This window comes from Arachis ipaensis, chromosome B4 (genome assembly GCF_059453495.1).
Source record: "Arachis ipaensis isolate K30076 ecotype BB chromosome B4, ASM5945349v1, whole genome shotgun sequence".
In the NCBI taxonomy this organism is placed as follows: Eukaryota; Viridiplantae; Streptophyta; class Magnoliopsida; order Fabales; family Fabaceae; genus Arachis; species Arachis ipaensis.
The window spans coordinates 75,876,926-75,889,114 of NC_142439.1; the positions used below are offsets into that span (position 1 = coordinate 75,876,926).

The window sequence follows — 12,189 nt, forward strand, 5'->3', positions numbered from 1 at the left end:
TGCATGTTTTCTTTGCATTAAAAATTTTCAAAAATAAGTTCTTGATGTTCATCATGATCTTCAAAGTGTTCTTGGTGTTCATCTTGACATTCATAGTGTTCTTGCATGCATTCCTTATTTTGATCCAAAAAGAAAAGAGAAAAACATGAAAATGATGTTTTAATTTTTTCTCTCTCATCATTAAAAATTCAAAAATAAAAAAAATATCTTTTCCTTTTTCTCTCTCATAAATTCGAAAATTAGATTTGACTTTTTCAAAAAATTTTAAAATCTAGTTGTTTTTATGAGTCAAATCAAATTTTCAATTTAAAAATCTTATCTTTTTCAAAATCAAATCTTTTTCATTTTTCTTAGTTATTTTCGAAAATTTTAAAAATATTTTTCAAAAATGTTTTTCTTAATTTCACATCATATTTTCGAAAATAACATCATCAATAAATGTTTTGATTCAAAAATTTCAAATTTGTTACTTGCTTGTTAAGAAAGATTCAAACTTTAAGTTCTAGAATCATATCTTGTGATTTCTTGTGAATCAAGTCATTAATTGTGATTTTAAAAATCAAATCTTTTTCAAAACTAATTTCAATCATATCTTTTCAAAAATATCTTCTTATCTTATCTTTTTCAAAATCATATCTTTTTCAAAAATTTGATTTTAAAATATCTTTTCTAACTTCTTATCTTCTTATCTTTTAAAAATTGATTTTCAAATTTGTTTCAACTAACTAACTAACTTTTTGTTTGTTTCTTATCTACCTAACTAACTCTCTCTCTCTAATTTGCGAAAATATCTTCCTTCTTTTTCAAAATTTCTTTTTAATTAACTAATTATTTTAACTTTTGATTTTAAAAAAAAAATTTCGAAAACTACTAACCTTTTTCAAAAACTATTTTCGAAAATCACTAACTCTTTTTCAAAAAAATTATTTTCGAAAATTCTTCTCCCTCATCTCCTTCTAATTATTTATTCATCTACTAACATCTCTTCCTCACATCACTCGCCAAAAATCAGAACTCCCTCTTTCTCTCTGAGTTCAGATTTTCTCTTCTTCTTTTCTTCTATTCACACAGGGACCTCTATACTGTGGTAAAAAGGATCCCTATTATTATTATTTTTCTGTCCCTCTTTTTCATATGAGCAGGAGCAAAGACAAGAATATTCTTGTTGAAGCAGATCCAGAACCTGAAAGGACTCTGAAGAGGAAACTAAGAGAAGCTAAATTACAACAATCCAGAGATAACCTTTCAGAAATTTTCGAACAGGAGGAGGAGATGGTAGCCGAAAATAATAATAATGCAAGGAGAATGCTTGGTAACTTTACTGCACCAAATTCCAATCAACATGGAAGAAGCATCTCCATTCCTGCCATTGGAGCAAACAACTTTGAGCTGAAACCTCAACTAGTTTCTCTGATGTAGCAGAACTGCAAGTTTCATGGACTTCCATCTGAAGATCCTTTTCAGTTCTTAACTGAATTCTTGCAGATATGTGATACTGTTAAGACTAATGGAGTAGATCCTAAAGTCTACAGGCTCATGCTTTTCCCTTTTGCTGTAAGAGACAAAGCTAGAATCTGGTTGGATTCTCAACCTAAGGATAGTCTGAAGTCTTGGGATAAGCTGGTCACTGCTTTCTTAGCCAAGTTCTTTCCTCCTCAAAAGCTGAGCAAGCTTAGAGTGGATGTTCAAACCTTCAAACAAAAAGAAGGTGAATCCCTCTATGAAGCTTGGGAAAGATACAAGCAGCTGACAAAAAAGTGTCCTTTTGACATGCTTTCAGAATGGACCATCCTGGATATATTCTATGATGGTTTATCTGAGCTATCAAAGATGTCATTGGATACTTCTGCAGATGGATCTATTCACCTAAAGAAAACGCCTGCAGAAGCTCAAGAACTCATTGACATGGTTGCTAATAACCAGTTCATGTACACTTCTGAGAGGAATCCTGTGAATAATGGGACGCCTATGAAGAAGGGAGTTCTTGAAATTGATACTCTAAATGCCATATTGGCTCAGAATAAAATATTGACTCAGCAAGTCAATATGATTTCTCAGAGTTTGAATGGAATGCAAGCTGCATCCAACAGTACTCAAGAGGCATCTTCTGAAGAAGAAGCTTATGATCCTGAGAACCCTGCAATAGCAGAGGTGAATTAATTAGGTGAACCTTATGGAAACACCTATAATCCATCATGGAGAAATCATCCAAATCTCTCATGGAAGGATCAACAAAAGCCTCAACAAGGCTTTAATAATGGTGGAAGATACAGGTTTAACAGTAGTAAACCTTTTCCATCATCCACTCAGCAACAGACAGAGAACTCTGGACAAAATACCTCTAATTTAGCAAACTTAGTCTCTGATCTGTCCAAGGCCACTGTAAGTTTCATGAATGAAACAAGGTCTTCCATTAGAAATTTGGAAGCACAAGTGGGCCAGCTGAGTAAAAGGATCACTGAAATCCCTCCTAGTACTCTCCCAAGCAATGCAGAAGAAAATCCAAAAGGAGAGTGCAAGGCCATTGACATAACCACCATGGCCGAACCTGTTAGGGAAGGAGAGGACGTGAATCCCAAGGAGGAAGACCTCCTGGGATGTCCAGTGATCAATAAGGAGTTTCCCTCTGAGGAACCAAAGGAATCTGAGACTCATCTAGAGACCATAGAGATTCCATTGAACCTCCTTATGCCATTCATGAGCTCTGATGAGTATTCCTCTTCTGAAGAGAATGAGGATGTTACTAAAGAGCAAACTGCCAAGTTCCTTGGTGCAATCATGAAGCTGAATGCCAAATTATTTGGCATTGAAACTTGGGAAGATGAACCTCCCTTGTTCACCAATGAACTAAGTGATCTGGATCAACTGACATTGCCTCAGAAGAAACAGGATCCTGGAAAGTTCTTAATACCTTGTACCATAGGCACCATGATCTTTAAGGCTCTGTGTGACCTTGGTTCAGGAATAAACCTCATGCCCCTCTCTGTAATAGAGAAACTGGGAATCTTTGGGGTGCAAGCCACTAAAATCTCATTAGAGATGGCAGACAATTCAAGAAAACAGGCTTATGGACAAGTAGAGGACGTGTTAGTAAAGGTTGAAGGCCTTTATATCCCTGCTGATTTCATAGTCCTAGACACTGGGAAGGATGAGGATGAATTCATCATCCTTGGAAGACCCTTCCTAGCCACAGCAAGAGCTGTGATTGATGTGGACAGAGGAGAATTGATCCTTCAAATAAATGAGGACAAACTTGTGTTTACAACTCAAGGATCTCTCTCTGCATCCATGGAGAGGAAGCATAAAGAGCTTCTCTCAAAGCAGAGTCAAACAAAGCCCCCACAGTCAAACTCTGAGTTTGGTGTTGGGAGGCCACAACCAAACTCTAAGTTTGGTGTCAAAGCCCCATATCCAAACTCTAAGTTTGGTGTTGGAAGGTCTCAATAAAGCTCTGCACATTTGTGAGGCTCCATGAGAGCCTACTGTCAAGCTATTGACATTAAAGAAGCACTTGTTGGGAGGCAACCTAATGTTTATTTATCTAATTTTCATTGTTTTTCATGTTTTATTAGGTTCATGATCATGTGGAGTCACAAAATAAATATAAAAATTGAAAACAGAATCAAAAACAGCAAAAGAAAAATCACACCCTGGAGGAAGACCTTACTCGTGTTTAAATGCCAGTAAGAAGCATGTTTTGGGCATTCAACGCCAGAACAGAGCATGGTTCTGGTGCTGAACGCCAGAAATGGGCAGCATCTGGGCGTTTGAATGCCAGAAATGCACCCTGGAGAAGAGCTGGCGCTAAATGCCCAGAACAAGCATGGTTCTGGCGTTCAACGCCAGAAATGGGCAACAAATGGGCGTTCAACGCCCAGAACAAGCACCAATCTGGCGCTGAGCGACCAGAGTTGTGTGCAAGGGCATTTTGCATGCCTAATTGGGTGCAAGGTTGTAAATCCTTGAACACCTCAGGATCTGTGGACCCCACAGGATCCCCACCTACCTCCACTCACTTCTTCTCACCCCTCTTTGACACAATCCCATAAACACTCTTCCCCAAAACTCTTCACCAATCACATCAATCTGTCTTCCCTATCACCACTTCACCACTCACATCCATCCACTCTTCCCCATAAACCAAGCTCATAAACTCCACCTACCTTCAAAATTCAAAATCAATTTCCCACCCAACCCCACCCTAAATGGCCGAAACTTACCCCCCCTCCCTTCCCTATATATAACCCTCCATTCTTCCTCATTTTCACACAAAACAACCCTCTTTTCTCTTCTTGGCCGAAACACACCTCCCCCCTCCTCTCCATATTTTCTTCTTCTTCTTCATCTATTCTTTCTTCTCTTGCTCGAGGGCGAGCAAAATTCTAAGTTTGGTGTGGTAAAAGCATAAGCTTTTTGTTTTTCCATTACCATTGATGGCACCTAAGACCAGAGAATCCTCTAGAAAAGGGAAAGGGAAGACAAAAGCTTCCACCTCTGAGTCATGGGAGATGGAAAGGTTCATCTCCAAAGCTCATCAAGACCACTTCTATGATGTTGTGGCCAAAAAGAAGGTGATCCCCGACGTCCCTTTCAAACTCAAGAAAAATGAGTATCCAGAGATCCGACATGAAATCCAAAGAAGAGATTGGGAAGTTCTAACAAACCCAATTCAACAAGACGGCATCCTAATGGTTCAAGAGTTCTATGCCAATGCATGGATCACTAGGAACCATGATCAAAGTAAGAACTCGAATCCAAAGAATTATGTTACAATGGTTCGGGGGAAATACTTAGATTTTAGTCCGGAGATTGTGAGGTTGGCGTTTAACTTGCCTATGATGCAAGGAGATGAGCGCCCCTACACTAGAAGGGTCAACTTTAATCAAAGGTTGGACCAAGTCCTCATGGACATATGTGTGGAAGGAGCTCAATGGAAGATTGACTCCAAAGGCAAGTCGGTTCAACTAAGAAGACTGGACCTCAAGCCTGTGGCTAGAGGATGGTTGGAGTTCATCCAACGCTCCATCATCCCCACTAGCAACCGATCTGAAGTTACTGTGGATCGGGCCATCATGATCCATAGCATCATGATTGGAGAGGAAGTAGAAGTTCATGAAGTCATCTCCCTTGAACTCTACAAAATAGCCGAAAAGTCATCCCCCATGGCAAGGCTAGCTTTTCCTCATCTTATTTGCCATCTATGTTACTCAGCTGGAGCTTTCATAGAAGGAGACATTCCCATTGAGGAAGAGAAGCCCATCACTAAGAAAAAGATGGAGCAAGCAAGAGAGCCCATTCATGGAGCTCAAGAGGCGCAGGAAGCTCATCACCATGAGATCCCGGAGATGCCTCAAATGCATTTTCCTCCACAAAACTATTGGGAGCAAATCAACACCTCCCTAGGAGAATTAAATTCCAACATGGGACAACTAAGGGTGGAACATCAAGAGCACTCCATCATCCTTCATGAAATAAGAGAAGATCAAAAAGCAATGAGGGAGGAGCAACAAAGACAAGGAAGAGACATAGAAGAGCTCAAGGACATCATTGGTTCCTCAAGAAGGAAACGCCACCATCACTAAGGTGGACTCATTCCTTGTTCTTATTTTCTGTTTTTCGTTTTCTTAATGTTAAGTGCTTATCTATGTTTGTGTCTTATTACATGATCATTAGTAGTTAGTAACTATGTCTTAAAGTTATGAATGTCCTATGAATCCATCACCTCTCTTAAATGAAAACTGTTTTAATTCAAAAGAACAAGAAGTACATGAGTTTCGAATTTATCCTTGAACTTAGTTTAATTATATTGATGTGGTGACAATGCTTCTTGTTTTCTGAATGAATGCTTGAACAGTGCATATCTCTTTTGAAGTTGTTGTTTAAGAATGTTAAATATGTTGGCTCTTGAAAGAATGATGACTAGGAGACATGTTATTTGATAATCTGAAAAATCATAAAAATGATTCTTGAAGCAAAAAAAAAAAATAGCGAAAAAAAAAGAAAAATAGAAAGAAAAAAAAGAAAAAGCAAGCAGAAAAAGCCAAAAGCTCTTAAAACCAAGAGGCAAGAGCAAAAAGCCAATAACCCTTAAAACCAAAAGGCAAGGACAAATAAAAAGGATCCCAAGACTTTGAGCATCAGTGGATAGGAGGGCCTAAAGGAATAAAATCCTGGTCTAAGCGGCTAAACCAAGCTGTCCCTAACCATGTGCTTGTGGCGTGAAGGTGTCAAGTGAAAACTTGAGACTGAACGGTTAAAGTCAAGGTCCAAAGCAAAAAAAGAGTGTGCTTAAGAACCCTGGACACCTCTAATTGGGGACTTTAGCAAAGCTGAGTCACGATCTGAAAAGGTTCACCCAATTATGTGTCTGTGGCATTTATGTATCCGGTGGTAATACTGGAAAACAAAGTGCTTAGGGCCACGGCCAAGACTCATAAAGTAGCTGTGTTCAAGAATCATCATACTGAACTAGGAGAATCAATAGCACTATCTGAACTGTGAGTTCCTGTAGATGCCAATCATTCTGAACCTCAATGGATAAAGTGAGATGCCAAAACTATTCAAGAGGCAAAAAGCTACAAGTCCTGCTCATCTGATTGAAGGTATGTTTCATTGATAGTTTGGAATTTATAGTATATTCTCTTCTTTTAATCCTATTTGATTTTCAGTTGCTTGGGGACAAGCAACAATTTAAGTTTGGTGTTGTGATGAGCGGATAATTTATACGCTTTTTGGCATTATTTTTAGTATGTTTTTAGTAGAATATGGTTACTTTTAGGGATGTTTTCATTAGTTCTTATGTTAAATTCACATTTCTGGACTTTACTATGAGTTTGTGTATTTTTCTGTAATTTCAGGTATTTTCTGGCTGAAATTGAGGGACTTGAGCAAAAATCAGATTCAGAGGTTGAAGAAGGACTGCTGATGCTGTTGGATTCTGACCTCTCTGTACTCAAAGTGGATTTTCTTGAGCTACAGAACTTAAAATGGCGCGCTTCCAATTGCGTTGGAAAGTAGACATCCAGGGCTTTCCAGCAATGTATAATAGTCCATACTTTGAACGATTTTAGAGGACGTAAAAGGGCGTTGAACGCCAGTTCTATGCTGCTGTCTGGAGTTAAACGCCAGAAACAAGTCACAAACCAGAGTTGAACGCCAGAAATACGTTACAACCTGACGTTCAACTCCAGAAAGAGCCTCTGCACGTGTAACATTCAAGCTCAGCCCAAGCACACACCAAGTGGGCCCCGAAAATGGATTTATTCATCAATTACTTACTTCTGTAAACCCTAGTAGCTAGTTTATTATAAATAGGACTTTTTACTATTGTATTAGACATCCTGAGTTTTATCTTCGGATCATAGAAGTCTTGGTTACTCCGGTTCCCCTCTGGGGCCGAGACCAATGAACTCCATTATCACTTATGTATTTTCAACGGTAGAGTTTCTACACTCCATAGATTAAGGTGTGGAGCTCTGCTGTTCCTCAAAGATTAATGCAAAGTATTACTGTTTTTCTATTCAATTCAACTTATTCCACTTCTAAGATATTCATTCGCACTTCAACCTGAATGTGATGAATGTGACAATCATCATCATTCCCCATGAACGCGTTCCTGACAACCACTTCCGTTCTACCTTCGATTGAATGAGTATCTCTTAGATCTCTTAAACAGAATCTTCGTGGTGTAAGCTAGATTGATGGCGGCATTCATGAGAATCCGGAAAGTCTAAACCTTGTCTGTGGTATTCCGAGTAGGATTCAGGGATTGAATGACTGTGACAAGCTTCAAACTCGCGATTGCTGGGCGTAGTGACAGACGCAATAGGAGGGTGAATCCTATTCCAGCATGATCGGGAACCTCAGATGATTAGCCGTGCTGTGACAGAGCATTTGGACCATTTTCACAAGAGGAGGGGAAGTAACCATTGACAACGGTGATGCCCTTGCATAAAGCCAGCCATGGAAAGGAGTAAGCCTGATTGGATGATGACAGCGGGAAAGCAGAGATTCAGAGGAATGAAAGCATCTCTATACGCTTATCTGAAATTCTCACCAATGAATTACATAAGTGTTTCTATCCCTATATTCTGTTTAATTAGTATTATTTTTGAAAACTCCATAATCAACTATTATCCGCCTAACTGAGATTTACAAGGTGACCATAGCTTGCTTCATACCATCAATCTCCGTGGGATCGACCCTTACTCACGTAAGGTTTATTACTTGGACGACCCAGTGCACTTGCTGGTTAGTTGTATCGAAGTTGTGACAAATTATTAATTGAGATTAGAGCACCAAGTTTTTGGAGCCATTACCAGAGATCACAATTTTGTGCACCAATGACGATACCCATAATTTGATTTTCGCCTTTTGTTCGGAGTGCGTTTTCTTGACTTCTTCTTGATACTTTTGGGAGGTAATTATTTTGATGATTTTTGGTTTGTAACTCGTGGCTTTCCTCTCAGAGTGTTATCTTCCTGTTAGGACTTGTAGAGATGTAAATTTGTAGATTTCCTTGAGTCCTCGCTCCCTAACTTGCCCCCAAAAGGATGCCCCTGGATCTTTAGTGTGGTCCTAGGATTTCCTTTTGTTTGTATTGCTCCGTGTCGTGCTTTTTCTAGCTGTTCTAAGATGTTTTGTTTTTTATCCAAGATGTTTTGGGTTAGTAATCTATTTTCTTCTCTTCTTGCTGTAGGACTAGTTGACCTCATGTCTTCTCGCAAGAACATTATTGAGACATCTTCCCAGGTCCCTGAGGGCATGGCTGATTGGGTGGATTCGATGGTTCTTTTGTGTGTTTCTTTGGTTGATGCTGAATTTTGTCAGCAGCTTAGGCAATTTCATAGGGTTTGTAGTAGAGTTGGTGAGGAAAAGAATTACGAACTTGTACCTCCCACTTCTGAAGAGAGAGTTTGTTTCTCTACTCGGGTTGCTGGAAATCGCCCTTTTTTCTATGCTTACGATTTCTTTTTTGGCCAGATAAGTATCACCCTTCCTTTTACCGATTTTGAGACCAACCTATTATGGTCCTGTAATGTTGCTCCTTCCCAACTTCACACCAATTCCTGGGGTTTTATAAAAATCTTTCAATTGTTGTGTCATGGATTCGATATTCCTGCTTCGCAATCCCTTTTCTTCTATCTCTTTGTTTTGACGAAGCCTGGGGTAGTTAAGAAGAAAGCCGCTTGGGTTTCTTTCCGAGCTTCCCAAGGAAAAAAGGTCTTCTGTATGTTTGATGAACCTTTTTGTGATTTTAAAAATTACTTTTTTAAAGTCCGAGCTGTTGAAGGAGCTCGGCCATTTTTTCTGGATGAAAATGACGAGCCCGCTTTTCCCTTGGAATGGCAAAAGGATGTGAGGGTATCTAGATATTCATGGGAAATGTTGGATGAGGCTGAGTAAGCTTTCGTGACTGTTCTGGAAGAGACCTGGGGTCAGCCTCCCCATATCGACACAAAGAAATTTTTAACCAATCCCTCTCTTCTCCGAACTAAGCTGGGTAGTTAATTTTTTTATTTTCCTCTTTTGTCTGCTCCTATATTGTTTGCAAGATCTTTTTCTGATTTGTTAATTGATTCCTTACTATTGTGTTTTGCTTGTAGAGATGATTAAGGATAATAAATCTATGAAGGCCTTCAAAAGGGCGAGGAAATGCGTTTGAGAGAGGAGTTGGAGTCTACCCGAGCTGATTACTCCGAGCTCCAGGGTCATCTTATCGGCAGAGTGAATGCTGCTTATGAGAACCTGAAGGAGCAGGTTTGAATTTTGACTCCCGAGGTCGACCTTTCTCTCTTCAGCCTGGACAATGTTGTGAGGGATGGTAAGATTGTCTCTGACGACCCGGATGATGATGATGTCGAACCTCCCCCTGCGCCTGCTGCCAAAGTGTCAACTGCTGTAGTTCCTTTAATTGAGGTCGGTCATCCGTATCTGATCCAGACTGTCAAATCCTGAATCAGGATGATGGGACCGTGGATGCTGTGCCCATTCAGACTCGCCCTCCTTCTCCCTGTGCTGATGCTACCGGGAAGGCTTCTGATGTTTAACTGAACTTTTTTATCTTGATTGTGTAGATAGCCCGGATTGTGGGCTTTTAAACTCTTTATTTTGTAAATTTTATTTTACTGACTGTTGACAATTGTTTAGTTGCTTGTTTAGCAACTTTAGGCTGAAAAACAAAAATAGCTTCCCAGTTATTGGGGCTGATTTGGGTAGTCCCTTTGAATTTGTTTTTATCACAACTTCGCGCTTTTAGTATCATGTTGATCTTTATCTCGTCTAGGCACTTTTTCTAGGCTTTTGGTAGTGCTTGGAGCCTTGTCGCTCGATTTCTTTGAGTGGCTTTTGTGCTTGTGGCTTTGATTCCTTTTGAGGCAATAAACAAAAATCCTATTTTGTTTGGACCTTTTGCGAGGTCTCTGCCAAGTATTACTTTTTGTAGCCTTCGCACTTTATGTGGATCGACTTCGTCATGTCGGGCCCTTCTAAGTTATTTTTGTAATCCTCTTTTTTGGACCTTATTCAGGTCTCTTTCAGGGATTACGTTTATAAATTTTACGTTTTGGGCCGACTTCGTCATGTCGGATCAAGTTATTTTGTAATCCTCTTTCTTGGACTTTGTTCAAGTCTCTTTCAGGGATTACTTCTATAACTTTATGTTTTGGGCCAACTTCGTCATGTCGGGCCCTTCTAAGTTACTTTTGTAATCCTCTTTCTTGGACATTGTTCAGGTCTCTTTCAGGGATTACTTCTATAACTTTATGTTTTGGGCCGACTTCGTCATGTCGGGCCCTTCTAAGTTACTTTTGTAATCCTCTTTCTTGGACCTTGTTCAGGTCTCTTTCAGGGATTACTTCTATAACTTTATGTTTTGGGCCGACTTCGACATGTCGGGCCCTTTTAAGTTAAAGTAATCCTCTTTTATAGGGTTGGCCAGACCTCTTTCCAGGGTTTACTTATAATTTGGTTTGACTTGGTCCGACTTCTTAACGTCGGCCAGTCTTTTAAGTTATTATTTAGCAATCTATCAGGACCTCGTCAGGTCCTTTCTCCGGATCACTTTCGATAACTTCTTGCATTATTCTATTTTCATCTTTGCCGATTTGTAGAAGGTGGGTTAAATCCTCGTTTAGTCGACCTTTAGATGAATTTGGTTTTCATCTTTGTTGGTCTTTATCGTGATCATGCAGTGAATTTGTTTTTCACTTTCTGCCAATCTCTCGCTTTATAATCGGACGATGAATGTTTCAGATTAATGCGTCTTGAAAACTTTGTAGAACGTCTAATATATTTTATTTAAAAGAAAATGAAAATATGTACATATAGAGTTTTTATCCTTTTGAGTCAGACAATTTCTGGATCTCAACTTGGTGCCTCATTAAAAAACCTTTTCAGGAAAAAGAGTGCATCTTATGATGAGATCTTTTACGTTCTCTAACTATAGTACCTTCTTAGGTTGCAGGCGTGCCACGACCTAGGAAGTTCTCGCCCGTCGAGTTCGGATAGTCTGTAGTAGCCCTTCCCAAGTACTTCTATGACTCGGTAGGGTCCTTTCCAGTTTGCTGCCAGCTTTCCTTCTCCGGGTCGAGTTGTTCCAATATCATTTCAGATTAGGATGAGATCATTCTCAGGGAAACCTCTTGGCACTACCTTTTGATTATATCTGGAAGCCATTCAACATTTTAGTGCTTCTTCCCTGATCCGAGCTCTTTCTTGGATTTCAGGAAGTAGGTCGAGTGATGAGATATTTTGGTGAAAAATGAATTTCTCCGAAAACACCCAAATCTAACCGGCAAGTGCACCGGGTCGCATCAAGTAATAAAAACTCACGGGAGTGAGGTCGATCCCACAGGGATTGAAGGATTGAGCAATTTTAGTTTAGTGGTTGATTTAGTCAAGCGAATCAAGATTTGGTTGATTGATTGGTGATTTGCAGAATTTAAATTGCATGGAATTAAAGAGAGCAGGAAATTAAATTGCTGAATCTTAAAGAACAAGAAATTAAATTGTAGAAATTTAGAGTGCAAGAAATGTAAATTGCGGAATCTTAAAGTGCAAGGAATGTAAATGACTTGAATTGTAAAGGGGATTGGGACTTGGATTTGCAGAAATTAAACAAGGAAAAGTTAAATTGCATTAAACAGAAGAGAAAAAGGGAATTGGGATTGAATCAGATCCGAAATAGCA

The 12,189-nt window shown here is 39.2% G+C and overlaps 1 non-coding gene across 1 annotated transcript; it reads right to left on the reverse strand.

Annotated features, from left to right (window-relative positions):
* Positions 1–1,668: 1,668 nt before the first annotated feature.
* On the reverse strand, positions 1,669–1,776 carry LOC148567987 (small nucleolar RNA R71). Its single transcript, XR_015882475.1, has one exon. It is a non-coding gene; the product is annotated as a small nucleolar RNA R71 (small nucleolar RNA).
* Between the last annotated feature and the right edge of the window lie 10,413 nt (positions 1,777–12,189).